This window comes from Thermobia domestica, chromosome 12 (genome assembly GCF_964235325.1).
Source record: "Thermobia domestica chromosome 12, izTheDome1.hap1.1, whole genome shotgun sequence".
NCBI lineage: Eukaryota > Metazoa > Arthropoda > Insecta > Zygentoma > Lepismatidae > Thermobia > Thermobia domestica.
In genome coordinates this window covers 229,580,398-229,596,521 of record NC_137465.1, presented here as the reverse complement: position 1 = coordinate 229,596,521, position 16,124 = coordinate 229,580,398, and the positions used below count along the sequence as shown (strand labels likewise).

General features: G+C 39.1%; 1 long non-coding RNA gene across 3 annotated transcripts in view; it reads left to right on the top strand.

Moving 5' to 3' along the window:
• Positions 1-2,170: 2,170 nt before the first annotated feature.
• LOC145667102 (uncharacterized) overlaps positions 2,171-16,124 on the top strand; it is a 28,172-nt gene continuing 14,218 nt past the window's right edge. The window contains exon 1 of one of the 3 annotated variants that reach the window (XR_014127866.1): positions 2,171-2,370. This is a non-coding gene — a long non-coding RNA (uncharacterized LOC145667102). Of the gene's footprint in view, positions 2,385-3,935; positions 4,270-16,124 lie in introns of those variants that run through there. The other 2 variants (XR_014127867.1, XR_014127868.1) reach the window with 2 other exon arrangements.

Below are 16,124 nucleotides of genomic sequence, written 5' to 3'. Positions count from 1 at the left end.
CGTAGAAGTGATTCAATGAGTGTATGGCATTTGTCGAGAGAGATATTGCTCCATGCTTGATGAAGTGCTGCGTCCAGTTCCGTCAAATTCTTGGGTACCCGGTCAAGAAGACGTATCTGGGTTTCGAACTCGCCCCACAAGTTTTCAATCGGGCTTTTTGCAGGCCAATCCAGATGTCCAAACAGCACACTATTGTCCGTGAACCACTGTTGAACAGCCTTAGTTAGACCGATGTGATGTCGCGTTGTCGTCCTGGTAGATCCCATCGCCATCCGGAAACCAGTCCTCCATTAAGGGCTTGACAACATCCTGCAGATGTTCCAGATACTCCTCGCCAGTTCTGTGCCGTTTTAGAGTAATTAACGGACCCACACCATTCCATCCAAACGCTCCCCCAGACAAGCACACTGCCGGCACCAGCTTGCACAACAGGATCGATGCAATCTGGATGAAGAGCTTCGTACTATTCCCATGCACCAAACATGGCCCCTCACACCGTGGGTTGAATGTGAATGAAGATAAGGCGAAGGTCAGTTGTTGGTATGGGTATATCCAACATATTACCTGGTTGTGGCAGTTCAGTTACACTGTGAACTTGCGTAAGGAAGAGTGAACATGGGACTTCCACAGAGCGTAATAAGAGCGTGTGTACTCTACGACTTCAAACTGGAGTCAAACGCCGCTGCAGCGAGGCGAAAAATATGCCAGGCCTTTGATGAGGGTGTCCTGACTACGTGGACAGTGCAGCGGTGATTTAACGAGTTTAAGAACGGTGACGAAACACTCGAAGACGCACCACATGCCGGACGATCAACACACATACAAAATGAAGATCTTGAGGCAGCAGTTTAGGTGAACAGTGGCCAGACATGTTTAGAACTAGACTACGATTTAGTGAGAGTGGAGAAACCATTCGACAGCACCTCCATCAACTTGGGAAGCACTATAAGTTGGGTCGATTGGTCCCACATGATTTGACTCCGGGCCAGAAGGCAACGCGAGCAGACACCTGTGTTTCTTTGCTGTCTCGTCTGAGGAAGGAGCCATTTCTGGACAGGGTGTTGACATGTGATAAAAAGTATCTCCTATACAAAGCTCCACGGCCCCGTCATCATTGGTTAGTATCCCACGAACAGTTTCCAAAACAGCCGCAACCAGCACTGTACCAGAAGAAGCTTCTCCTGAGTGTTTGGTGGACTGCTCGCGGCATCGTGAATTTGGAACCGCTACCAGCTGGTCAGAGCATCAATGCAGCTGTGTACTTTCAGCAGTTGAGCCGTGTGCATGAAAAACACAAAACTCTGGAGCCAGCACTTCTGAATTGCAAAGGGGTCCTCTTTTTACAGGACAACGCTAAGCCTCACGTGACTAGGATGACCCGGGACACCATTCTACGCTTTGGATGGGAAACACTTGCATCCGTCATACTCCCTACATATGGCCCGTCCGATTACCATCTGCTCCAGTCCTTGGACAATCACCTTAGAAGATGCCAGTTCAAATCCCTAGTAGAGGTGCAAAATCCACTTGATACCTTCTTCGCTTCACGGCCCACTAAATTCTATGGCGATGGAATGCATGGCCTTCCAGAACGTTGGCAGAAGGTCGTCGATGCTGATGGGGATTATGGGGAGGTCGTCTTAGGTGACATATTGATGTTTGAAGGTGGTGGCTGAAAACGCTACAGAACTTTCTTAATTATCTTTACATTTATAGTACCTTGTTAAAACGTTTGTCTTCAAAGTGTCAGATATGAATCACAGTAAATTGTGTACTCTGCTGTCACAAAAAAAGTATACCATACTATTTTCCGATCGGTATAAGGAAGATATGCCATACTATTTTTCAATCGGTATGGTAAAATAGTATTTTTCCATACTATTTTACCATAAATTAGTATTAATTATATGTAAAGTTTATTTTTAAATGCCTGAAGTGAGATAATCTTACGATGATGTTTTAAAAGCTGGTCATTTGGGGGGCCCTGGCCCCGATGCCCCCCCCTCGTGGCTACACCCCTGACCTTCTGGGTCCTCCTCTGGAGACGTGAATTGCATTATGCTGCGACGTCGCGGTTAAAGTAACATAGAGTTGAACTATCAATCCATCAAATAATTAAATCGATTCTTGCCAAATGACAATTAAAGTCAATAGGCGTTGACATTAGCGCCACTTATTATCGTAACAATCGATGCAACTGCTTGATGGATTCGTATAGTAATACGAGGTGTGATTGGAAAGTTTTAAGACGGCTTGTCATTTAAAAATGGTAGTACTTAACAGGCTATTGTGATGGATCTCCTTCAAGGTAGACGCCTGCTGGATGAACACACCGATTCCAACTACAGCTGAAGCTGCAAATGTTAATTCGTAGGTAGATAGGCGTAAGTTTCTAGTTTTGATTCTAAACAAATTCCTTTCAAAGCTACCCTACATCCTTGCACTTGAGAGGGACTGTAATATGCCAACTGCCGTACATGTTGCATTTTTGACAGCTGCCCGAAAGTGAAATACAGATCAAGAATTTCTTTCTCCACATTTATCAAATATTTCACATATTTCTCTTGGTAAGTCTTTACTTTGGCTATTTCTTTTTTCTTTTTCTTTCTTTTTTTATTTTTTTTAATGCTTCGATTCAGTGGTTTGATATTTCGGTTCCGGTTTTGAGAACTTGCGTGTTACCGCATATATGTAAGTTAGTAGCTAGGTTGGTTTCTTTCTGTACCAAACTTTAATATTTAATTCACATAGTATTCCCGAGCGAGCGTCAGCGAGTGAAGGCGATTAGAGCCTCGCGGGACACGTTCTTTTCTGTCTTCGTTACGAATCGGTTCATTGAACGATTCATTGAATTAAGTGGCCAAAGTAAAGACTTGCTTTCCTCTTAGTTCATATAATCCCATTACTGTACCCACTATGAAACGTTTGTGCATAAGTAATTCCTTTCGTATAGATCAATAATGAGAGCCATTACATAGCATACTGTATTTTTTCATAAAATTCTAATAGTAGCAGGGTTGGCAAAAAACATGGTTTTTATTGAAAAAAAACGGTTTTTTGGGTTTAAACCTCTTTTTTTGTTTGTTTAAACAGCTTTCTTTTGGTTTAAATAATTTGCTCGATGCATTTGTATCACATATGGACAGAAATAAGTTTATTTCAATTTGGTGTTATTATGCAACAACCGGGTTATGCTGGAAGGGGTCACATAAGCTTAAAGCGGAGTCCAAACCGTTTCTCGACTTACATCCGAAACAAATTGTCCTCCATTTGAACTCAAAATCGGGACTAATTGGCCACAAATGCGATACGTCTGCCGACTCACTCACGAAGGACTCCTGATACGTTATACTGATCTTTACATACTTTTAATATAATTGTCAAATTATCAAGAGTCATTTGAGAAGGACAAAAAGATAAACAGTTGCACAAGTGAAACCATTATACAGAATTACATATGGACAATTTCAAAATATTGCAGGATACAGAAGGATTAATTAAATCCAAGTTAGTTCACTACAACTTTTATTAGTCCAAGTTAAAAAAAAAAAAAAATACGACGACTTAATTTGCATCAGTAAGAAAAGTGAATAAAGTGAATAAGAATTACTTGAGTCCACTTTTGCTCTGACCCATTTATACATAAATACATACCAAAGATACTTCTGATTTCTCTCGTGGGGTTTGTGTGATCCCCCCCCCCAAAGTGCGGTATTTCGATGTATTTTATCAATAGTAAACATTATTAAGGCGAAACAATATTTAGAATTTTTCTTTGATTGCAATTGCGTAACAATAAACTAAAAAAAAAAAAAATCCCAAAAGAAACATTCATAAACTCATATATATATATATGTGTGTGTGTGTGTGTGTGGCGTTTGTAGTATAGCCTAATCTCTTTGAGTAACGAATGGGGAATTTAGGTCTGAATATAATACGAATAATATGCGGGAGTGACACGCGATAACCCACAAATGTGTGTTCATCAAGATTTTAGGAACACTTACACTTTTACGAACATTTTTCGTATTTTGGTTTAAATCAAGGTTTAAACCAGCCAACCCTGATTAGTAGTAGTTTTTTATGGCTGTATTTGAACGAGGGGATTTGTTTCGTTACTGAGTAACCATTTTCGCAGTGGGAAGCATGTAGGAGAGACAGCATGTGTGTTTCAAGATAGATGTAGGACGCCGAAAGCGTAGTGAAGTGCACGCAAATGTTGAAGTGTATACAATGTACAGAACTCCATTTAAGCGAGCTTATAAGATAGTAATCTTACATTTTTTGTTATTTTTACCATATTACTTTAATTAGGGTTCTTCTATGTGATCCTTATAAGTGGGTATTTCATAGTGACAATACCTTTTTCCTGTAAATTTTGGTCCTCATGTTGTTCAACTCTAGAACTTCTTTCTTTGTCATCCTTGAAAGTGTTAACTTTTGGTATAGATTATGAATATGGAGACACTATTTCGAAGATTTACAGATAAAAGCTATAGATTCACAAAGAATGAGTAACATCTAAGGAACTTCAATATTGGCGCAATATGGTAGAAATAGTCCAATCAGTATGCCTGTAACCAGTGGTCGAAGTGAGACGGTATGCACTGGTATGCCATACCGCCTCTGGTTTTTCAGTAATGAGGACTTACCGTCTCTGGTTTTTCAGTGATAAAGACAATATTTAAATAGCCGGTATGTTGAGTCAAAATCATAATAAAACATACCAGCTCAGCTTTTTCTCCACTTCGAACACTGCCTGTAACAAGCAAAATTTCTAAGCTACTTCGCAACAGTGTCGCCGCTCCAACCACCAGTGCTACTCTTCGTTCGGGGGATTAATAAATATTCCCTCGCGCAATATATATATATATATATCCTTTACATTCCACTCTTGTTAATCTGCGCGTGAAAGATCCGAAATGACAAATATTTGCAGGTTCTGCAAAGTTGAAGCTGTTGGTATAGATGAAAGAAACTCTTATGTCATTTCATGGTTGCCTCATATTGTCAATCTGTGCGATATATTTAATATAACTGGAAAACCGTTCATTAAAAAAAAAGCATGTTTATTTTTTCTAGTACGCGAATTTCTTCCTTCTTTTGTTATCAATGTTCCATATTCCACCATGATGAGGCGCTGTAAGCAAGTGTGGATCAAAAGCAAATTTGACGAAATGTACATTATTTAGGTGCACTCCATTTATATACTTCGAGTGTGCATCCTCGAAGTGTGCACTATGCACTTTTGGACACGGCCTGAGTCAAATCTCTTCCCTTTCAATGACAATTTTAATTTAGGAAAGAGATAGAAGTTGCCCGGGGCCAAATCTGGGGAATACGGGGGCTGCGGAAGCACAGGAATGTTGAATTTGGCCAAAACTTCCTGGATCGAGAATGCACAATGCGCTGATGCATTGTCGTGCTGGAGAATCCAATTCTTTTCTTTCCAGAGGGCAGGCCTTTCCACCGTACATTTTCGCACAGACGCTGAAGGACACTTTTGTAATATTCCTGGTTGACTGTCTGTTCCATAGGGACAAATTTATGATGTACGATACCCTTAGAATCGAAAAAAAAAAACATTTCTTCACATTCGACCGACTTTGTTGCGCTTTCTTTGGTCTTGGTGAATCTGGGCTCTTCCACTGAGAAGATTGGGCCTTTGTTTCTGGGTCTACCCATAAACCTATGATTCATCACCTGTTATTACCCTATTCAAGAAATCTGAGTCCATTTCGGCTCGATTAAACAGTTCTTGGGACACTTCAAGTCTGTTGTTTCTGCTCATGTGACAACACTTTTGGAATGAATTTCGCGGACACTCGATGTATGTTCAAATCATCAGTTAAAATTAACTGAAGCGCATAGGAACTTAAATTCAGGTCTTCAGCCAACTCTCTAATTGTAAGTCTACGGTTTGAGCGCACTAAATCGCCAACTTTCGCGATGTTTTCGTTAGTTTTTGATCTTGAAGGTCATCCTCTACTGAGTCGCGGCCATCTTTGAATCTGTGGAACCAGATAAACACATTTGACCGGCTCAGACATTTGTCTCCAAAAGCTGTTTTTAAGAGTTCGTAAGTCTCCGAAGTAGATTTCCTAGTTTTAAAACAAGATTTCACACAAACGCGTTCCAATTTTTCATCCATTTTGCACACTTAAAAATCCACCAAGACACACACACGCCCGCACTCAACTGGTTGCTACGCCGTACTGAATAAAGATATCTCGGTGCATGTTTCAACATGTCTCAAGGACACATTTAGCCACCGCTTCCATGCTAAAAGACTATTATATCTACTCCTGAGCAGTGTTACCAACTCTTAAAACTTTAAAATCAAACCACGTACTAATGGTCCCAAATTAATCTGCGACGTTGCCACATAGTGAAATTTTAATTCCCCATAGTGGCTGAAGGAGGCCCTGGAGGGTATTTCATCATATAACATTTTCGCTTTATTTTGAGCTGTAGGATAGTGCTCTGTGATTCCTGGGCACCGATGCATGCAATGACGTCCTCTAGCGTCGATGCATGCATACCAGTATCGAAGAAAGCTTTGTCGTACACGCGCAGATATCTCTGGAGTGGTTCGGATGATGTAACTGGCAGCGAGAATGCGTGCCAAGAGGTCCTCTTCGCTCTCTACAGGAGTTTCGTAGACAATGCTTTACATGTAGCCCCACAAGAAGAAATCAGGTGAGATGAGGTCCAGCGAACGAGCGGGCCATGCAACAGGACCCTCTCGATCATTATCTCGGAATGTTTCATCGAGATAAGCACCAGCAACAGCAGAAAGTGGGCTGGCGCTCCGTCATTCTGAAACCATATCTGCTGTTGAACAACAAGCGGGATAGTTTCTAATAGTTCTGGAAGGGTACGCTGCAGGAACAACCCGTACACTGGTGCAGTTAAGCGTGGAGGAAGAAAATAGGGATCTAGCAGTCACCAACGATGCCTGCCCACATGTTCACTGCAAAATTTTTGTGGATGGCTCCGTACAATGGTTGCGTGAGGGTTTTCGGTGACCCACACGTGACTATTATGACCATTAAACACACCGTCTCTGGTAAAACAGGCTTCATCTGTGAACAATACCGAGGCATGAAACTGAGGATTGACCACACAGCGCTGCACAAGCCATTCACAAAATATGACACGAGAGTCGAAATCAGCTGCACTCAGTGTTTGCACTCTTTGTGGATGGAAGGGATGCAATTCCTGTTCATGTAGTACCTTCTACACAGTATTGTGTGCCACACCCATGTCATGTGCTATGGGCCGAGTGTTTGTTGAAGGTTGCTCCTCCACACGCGCAAGCACCTCTTTTACGAAGGCAGGCGTCCTCGTAGTTCTGTGTTCCCCGTGGTCGTGAAATTGTGGTCGCAACTGTCCTGTTTCCAGCAAACGCTGGGAAACGCGCGAGAATATGAAACGCATGGGATGTCTCCTTTGCGGAAATCGTGCACGATATAACCTCTCCGCTTCAAGGCTTTTTTCATTCGCCATTCCATACGTAAAAAACATATTTGCGAGCTCGTCAAACGCAAACTCCATTGCACTGAAAAATTCATTCACACAAACTACAACCGGGCGAACACGGTACCAGTTTATCAACACTTAACACTAACCAACTTAAAACACGCTTTATCAACTGCATTTAACGAAACGCCTCACAGGCAATTGACAGCTGATGCGGTAGGCACGACAATCTTTCGAACTGCAGTAGATAGGACGTGCTTACATTCGTGCTATCGTTGGTGTTGTCGTGCTATCGTGTCTACAGGTATTACAGTATCGGGTTCGATTACCGTTTGTTCCTGTTCGGGAGAAGCCATATAGTAAAGGATTTCTGTTCCTGTAAAAGGCTTAGCCATATATGACAGTATCAGGGTTCGAACCTTAAACGTTCCTATGAGGGAAAACCATATATAACAGTACTGGGTTCGATCCAGGTACGTCTCACTCCCTATCGGGATAAACCCTTTATTACTGTATGTGGTTCGTGTCCTACGGTCCCTAAGTGGGCTTGCGCTTTTCCATGGTCTGGGTTCGATTCTCCACCGTTCGAATGTCTTCCTTAGCATTTACTAACGGGTTGGATCGACCATTAAAACTGACCATATAGCCGCTGGACAACAGGTTCAGAGTTCGGTCAGAACGTTACGGGAAACCGGCACAAAGCTAACTCCAATTGTATTCTTTAGCGCTAATGCAATTTATTAATGTATGAATCACTAAGTTGCATAGGCGCTAATCACTCGTGCTGTAAAGAAAAATGAATTAGGTTGTTTCTTAAAATTAACATGTATAAATTTAGACCATGATTATTATTTTGAAAGGATACTCAGATTTTAGATTTTAGTTTAATTAACACTTGAACTTCACGAACAAATATTACATTAGCAGTAGCACTTCACTTTAGATAACCAATAATAATAATGATATTTTAATTTAGGCCCATTCAATGTGAAAGGTGCGGTTGACACGAATTATTCGTTATATTTCGTCACATGGTTGATTTTTGTTATTCACTAGCACTGTTTACTCACTGTGACTATCTAAGAGAACTGTTTTTTGGAGGTTCCAAGGGGGTCTGTCCAGAAGGTTGCGGGTTGGTCTCCTCTCATCTTCTTTCCGATGAACAGGTGGACTTTGCTGCTTGCCTACTCCATGTTGCTGCAATGACTTTTAGATTTACAATCGTAAATGAACATTTTAAAATTGTTGTTTATCTTCATTATCACGGCATTGGTTCGATATTACGACGTTTAAAGTTACTATGTTTTGCACTAACAAAATTTAAACATTATTTCAAATTGCTTGTTCATTTCAGTTGTGCGCACTAAATTCTCGTGGTAACTTCTGTGAATGTGTTCGTCAGACTCTTCATTATTGCTGTATTTTCGCACTAGCTAATTCATTCATGGTTGCCTCTTCGGGTGTATCTATAACACTAACTTTACTTTTCTCTCCGTCTCTTTTTGTTGCTAGGCAACAATTCAGTTCACTACGCAGTTTGGTGATGTAAAAAGTTAAAAATAGCTGTGACAGCTTATGGATAGGAATGTTTTGAGACGACGATTGTTCTTTGTGCTGAATTTTAGCTCCTTATTTGGGAAGGAGAGAGGAACTCTACGATTTCCGTCGCAGACGAGACGCACATACATATATGCACATTCGTTTGTTGGCTGAGAGAAAAATTCTTGAGAGCACTATTATGCGAGGTTCATTTAAAAAGTTAAAAATTTTCTTCATTAATAATCGATCAACTAGACCGTACAGTTACATTGGCGCTCGACAGGACGTTTGTTTTGAGGGAGAGAGGAAAACAAACAGAACCCTGCAATACTGATTACTTTACTATGGTCACCAAATTTCATCCACTGATCTTCAAAGGGTTAACATCACTAAAGTCTTCTTGAGATGATATAACGAAAAATTTTTAGTCCTTTCGGAAGTACGGTAACGAACACGTGGGCCATACGAAACGAATTCGGATTACGGTTGGGCCATAATTTAAATAAAGTTTATCAATGTCTTTCATTATTTTAATATTTGTTGTTTTAAAACACTTAAGTGCCACAATTTCAAACATAACAAAACATAAACAAAGTTATTGTTACTCTCTTTCAAAATATCACATTTAATAATTGAATAACTGATTACTGGCATTGTTTACGATTAAACACAAAAATATTACAAGTATATTAAATAATTATTGTAACCTAAGATATTTACTAATGTAGTGCCTTGTACTCTTAAATGTAACATGAATTAATTGTCTTACTATTATCAGAAAACATTCATTTTCAATATTTACTATCATTAAAAACAACTTCAAACATTCTTGAAAACTAACACAATAACTGTATATCTGTTTTCATTTATTATTATTATTAGTAGTAGTATTATTTCAATTATCATTACTACTATGAAACAAACATATAAGACACACATTAATTTCAAGTATGAACACACGTAAATATTTTCAGAATATTGGTTACGATATGAAAATTTTTACTTAAATCTACAACAATACTAATTTATCATGATATTTTACATTTATTACATTCTGGTTAAAAATTAACCAAGAATGGACTGAGCAGAGGATGGTTCGTCACACCATTACACTTTTTAAAGTGTCTGCCCTCCTAAATTTCGAAGATACCTACCCACATTAAAATTTCATTTATTTCCAAGCCGGAGATGAGGGTTAATTATAGAATAACAGGTTAATATTAAAAAGAATATAGATGGGTATAATACGAAAATTGCCTACGTCGGGCGTTACATAAATATAATGTTACCCAAAAGTGGGAGGGAACCTCATCTCAATAACTTGGCGTACATTTTTGCTGTTTTTCCATTACTTTAGAAAAGAAAACATCAACGGCCATCTGGAAATCGCATAGCTAATCACAGATGCCTGCTACATCATATTAAACAACAATTTTTTTGTATTATCAAAATCATTGCAAAGGTCGATTTCACACAGTACAAGCAGTCCGGCTTAACGAAGTTTTTGTGTATCCTACACTTACCCTAGGTTTTTTCAACACAAAAACAATTTTCAAAGGTTTCATTTGCCAATAAACAAATAATGTGAATGCACATACTAGTACGAGGTTTTCGTCAATCCTGATTACGTTAAAAAGCGGTAGCTCAAAATACAAAATCAGTTTTTCAACATGTATGACTGTTGCATAGCACAAGAAATTGACTAACTTATCACTGCTTGAGTCGCAATTACTTTTCTTTTGTGATAATTTTCGATGTGCACCAATTTTACGGTATTCAGAGTGAACCCTAAATTGCATTTTTTGTTTCACTAGGTTTTTCCATTTACCTGTATGTTTGACCTTTGTCATTACGTCACGATCAGCTGATAGCACATCACTGACAGTAGTTGGTGATTGACATTTAATTTTACTATTACATTCATTCTCAAATCGATTAGATGTGAAAAATTTATTCACCCGATTACCACATTCTTCCTGAAAAGGTTCGTGATTTTTGTTACTTGCAGGTGATACGTGGTCAGTACCTGACCCCTTTACTAAGTTATTGCTTTCTAAGTTACTAGCAAGATCAGGTTTGAAATTTTGATCACCGTGATGCGACAACAAAACTTGACATTTACAACTACTTGTCTGAGCATTGGTGCGACTGTAATGTTTATTTCTCAAAAAACACTTACGAATACGCTTGGAAAAGTTTGAAAAACTATACAGCATACGTTTAATTCTTTTTAATTTCCGTCTGACTTTATATACTTTCTTTTTATGTTGCCGGTGCTTTTTACCACAACGCACTTGTAAATTACATTTCCTTACCATTTGACAAACATTTCGTAACCTACTAAAATTATCTTGACAGGTTTTCAATTTCTTTCCCCACGTTACTGAGTCATGGTCATTACCATTAGGCCTATCTGGCGTAAAGCCGTTTGTACTATCTTCTAAATACACAATTTGAGTGCAAGTGACTATGCAAAACATGACATAATTCATTTCTTCTAACTGTATGTTTTTAAGTTTCAACTCACAGCTTAAAGAACTACTCTTCTCTTGACAAATCTCTACAACCCTAACAGACACAAAAAATAAACAAGTTTTGTGAAACGGAACGCATTCTAATTCACTGGTTAGCAAGGTGCCATAGAGGCAATTTTCCTCTAATAAACATAATACACTACAAGACTGCGTGAACGGGCCGCTTTCGCCTTCATTCTCAACGCAATTGATTACCACTTTAGTAAACCTTCCTGCAGTGACGCACGCATTGCATCCATGAATGCCTTTTGTTCCTTTACAAAACAAACAAACAATAGCTGGAACAGCTGACCGCTGATTCACACACACAGCTACGCTAGACGTGACCAACTCGATGGTTGGTGGAGGTTGCAAAGAAGCAGCTGGGTTGAGCTTGTTATTCTTTTTTCTTTCTATAATGCTATTCGACAGAGACAAAAGAAACTCTTTGGCTTGGCCTAGTTCAACGTTAACGTAACTAACAACAGGAACGATTTCTTTTTCTACTTTTAATTCACACTCAGATATTTCTTCAACCTGTTCAAATTCATTGTCAGGAAATTCAACATTGGCTTGATTTACAACGATAGGAGGTGACTGAGACCTAACACATGGCAAAATAGTACAACTTTCAACACATTCATTTTTCACTGTTCGTGCGTATGCTTTCTGAGCTACGGGGGCGATGTCCCACAAAATACCTTCAAACTCACGTTTAACAAATTCTAAATTACTTTCAGCAAATTTTATTTTTAATGGTACTGTTTTTCCTTGACGATTTTCATAATTTTGAATATTTTCTAACTCATTAACTTTTACAAAAGGGTGCGCAAGAGTTACAGTTTCAAAAGGATCAGCCAACCTAACCCGTTTCGGTGGTACAACTTTACAATTTATTTTCTGATTATCACTAGAATCCTTGTTACAACTAACATTGTGATGCTTTGAATATCTTTTGTATATCCTTTCAGCTAACCTTTCTTTTGCAATACGTACAATGTCTGAATTTTCATAGTGAACTTTCAATTTATGTTTAATGTCTGACAAGGAAATAAATTCTGATTCAAGAACATATTCATCTTTGACCTTTCGATAAAAATCAGATTTACGTAATTCACACATTTTAGCAACAACTTTATCTTCAATTTCAGCCCTATATTTTATGTTCCTTTTCAAAAGAGATTTTGCAATTTCCTGTTTAGCTCTTTTACGAATTTTACAAACTTCCTGATCTACTTTTAAGGCATTTTCGACTTCTAACAATGTAAAAGGTTCTTTTCTATATTTGAATTGACTTTCTACTATTAAGTACTCTGTTTCTTTCCATATTTTTCGCATTTCATGCAAGACAGGAATTATTTCTCTATTTACAGACATGATGATTAATTTACTAATGCCAAAACAACAAAATTAAATAGTACTAATGAGGCACTACAATTTACCTTAATCAAGAAAATACAATTAGCGTCGGCTTTATGCTGTTTTACCGAACGTCCCTGTTCGGGTGCCATATATTACAGTATCGGGTTCGATTACCGTTTGTTCCTGTTCGGGAGAAGCCATATATTATAGTAAAGGATTTCTGTTCCTGTAAAAGGGTTAGCCATATATGACAGTATCAGGGTTCGAACCTTAAACGTTCCTATGAGGGAAAACCATATATAACAGTACTGGGTTCGATCCAGGTACGTCTCACTCCCTATCGGGATAAACCCTTTATTACTGTATGTGGTTCGTGTCCTACGGTCCCTAAGTGGGCTTGCGCTTTTCCATGGTCTGGGTTCGATTCTCCACCGTTCGAATGTCTTCCTTAGTATTTACTAACGGGTTGGATCGACCATTAAAACTGACCATATAGCCGCTGGACAACAGGTTCAGAGTTCGGTCAGAACGTTACGGGAAACCGGCACAAAGCTAACTCCAATTGTATTCTTTAGCGCTAATGCAATTTATTAATGTATGAATCACTAAGTTGCATAGGCGCTAATCACTCGTGCTGTAAAGAAAAATGAATTAGGTTGTTTCTTAAAATTAACATGTATAAATTTAGACCATGATTATTATTTTGAAAGGATACTCAGATTTTAGATTTTAGTTTAATTAACACTTGAACTTCACGAACAAATATTACATTAGCAGTAGCACTTCACTTTAGATAACCAATAATAATAATGATATTTTAATTTAGGCCCATTCAATGTGAAAGGTGCGGTTGACACGAATTATTCGTTATATTTCGTCACATGGTTGATTTTTGTTATTCACTAGCACTGTTTACTCACTGTGACTATCTAAGAGAACTGTTTTTTGGAGGTTCCAAGGGGGTCTGTCCAGAAGGTTGCGGGTTGGTCTCCTCTCATCTTCTTTCCGATGAACAGGTGGACTTTGCTGCTTGCCTACTCCATGTTGCTGCAATGACTTTTAGATTTACACTCGTAAATGAATATTTTAAAATTGTTGTTTATCTTCATTATCACGGCATTGGTTCGATATTACGACGTTTAAAGTTACTATGTTTTGCACTAACAAAATTTAAACATTATTTCAAATTGCTTGTTCATTTCAGTTGTGCGCACTAAATTCTCGTGGTAACTTCTGTGAATGTGTTCGTCAGACTCTTCATTATTGCTGTATTTTCGCACTAGCTAATTCATTCGTGGTTGCCTCTTCGGGTGTATCTATAACACTAACTTTACTTTTCTCTCCGTCTCTTTTTGTTGTTAGGCAACAATTCAGTTCACTACGCAGTTTGGTGATGTAAAAAGTTAAAAATAGCTGTGACAGCTTATGGATAGGAATGTTTTGAGACGACGATTGTTCTTTGTGCTGAATTTTAGCTCCTTATTTGGGAAGGAGAGAGGAACTCTACGATTTCCGTCGCAGACGAGACGCACATACATATATGCACATTCGTTTGTTGGCTGAGAGAAAAATTCTTGAGAGCACTATTATGCGAGGTTCATTTAAAAAGTTAAAAATTTTCTTCATTAATAATCGATCAACTAGACCGTACAGTTACACAGACCCTTTACTTACTCTTCCCTGTGTTTGTCTTGTTTCAAACAGAAAATGTGTTCACAGCTACTACGTGTAAGAAAATAACTGCATCGCTTGCTTTTGTCGGTAAACGCGATAAACGTCGTCTGTAACTTTTGTGATGCATTAATATAATTTCAAGTAGACCAACATGCAGCTAACCAGAATCATTGTGTTTGTCTGCGCGGAGAGTTGGAGTGGGTCACGTAAGACAAGTTTGAGCGTAGATCGGTAGGTTGTGAGTCATTTCGATAACCCAAGAGAACCTAAGTACTTCTATGACCCAAGAATCAGAACGGACTAATACTAACCAGAGAAATGACGCAACCCGCAATGATCCATGACCCACCACGACAACTGACCCACTCGTTCGTGCAATATTAAATTCGTGGGCCAGTCGTTTTATATGGCATGGTGGGTCAGAGTGGATCGTGGGTCATGGTGTGTGGTGGGTCACTTGTTGACCCACTCCATCTCTGCGCGGTACATTTACTGCCGTCCTGCTACGACTTTCTTTCACACTTCTACCGTGTAATTATTGTACTATCGCATGTGCTAGTAGTACTTCCTCACCTCGGATTCCTTCTTTTGTGATTGCCCACCCTCCCTCTCAATCTTTTCCACGTGCACAGTCACCATTACGTAGTACCTTTTTTTTCTTTTCCAAAGCATACTACTGTGTGCAGCTCACAATTAAGCTAGTGGCATCATGACTATCCGAAACATCTGTACTGAACACAGTTACCAATTTCTCGTCGCATGTTTGTTGCAGATGTTCGAAATATCCTATATTTCTTTGGGGTCTATCCTTGCGCCGCCCCTGCTTTCAATCCATTCCAACATTAATGAAATCTGCAGGTAAAAATAATGCACACTGTCTTTGACCGGACCTCAATCCGACATTTCTTTCTCGAGTTATGGCCATTTTTGTACGTTGCGACAAATTGTCGGCGGCCCCTATCTCCAAAACGACGCATTTCCGGACACTTGTTCCTACCTTAAATTGCTTCTTTTGGCATCATCTTTTATCCCTCTGAGTTTGCACAGCATCACGAAAATACCCTATATATATACAGGGTGGTAAGAAACTATTTGAACAAACTTCGGGAGCTGATTCGTGACACCGAAACCAGCAAAAAAGTCCTTTGGAACTTTGGTCAGTGAGGGATAGTTTCGGCGATATAAGGTGCTGAAAACGTGGGAAAATGAACTTCAGAGGGCTGTAATTCAAATCCAACGTAAGGTAGAGTGCGGTTTAGAACATAACACTCGAAGTTCTACCTGCTCGATTGAAAAATGTATGTTTCAAACCTCCGCAAGATGTATGAAAGGTATTCCCCAAAGGAACTTAGGATTCCTCCCATAACCTGCCAAGTAATCCTTATGTTTCTTTGTTGAATCCCTCACACACATCTTGCGGAGGTTTGAAACATACATTTTTCAATCGAGCAGGTAGAACTTCGAGTGTCATGCTCTAAACTGCACTCTCTACGTTGCGTTGATTTTGAATTACAGCCTTCTGAAGTTCATTTTCCCACGTTTTCGGCACCTTAT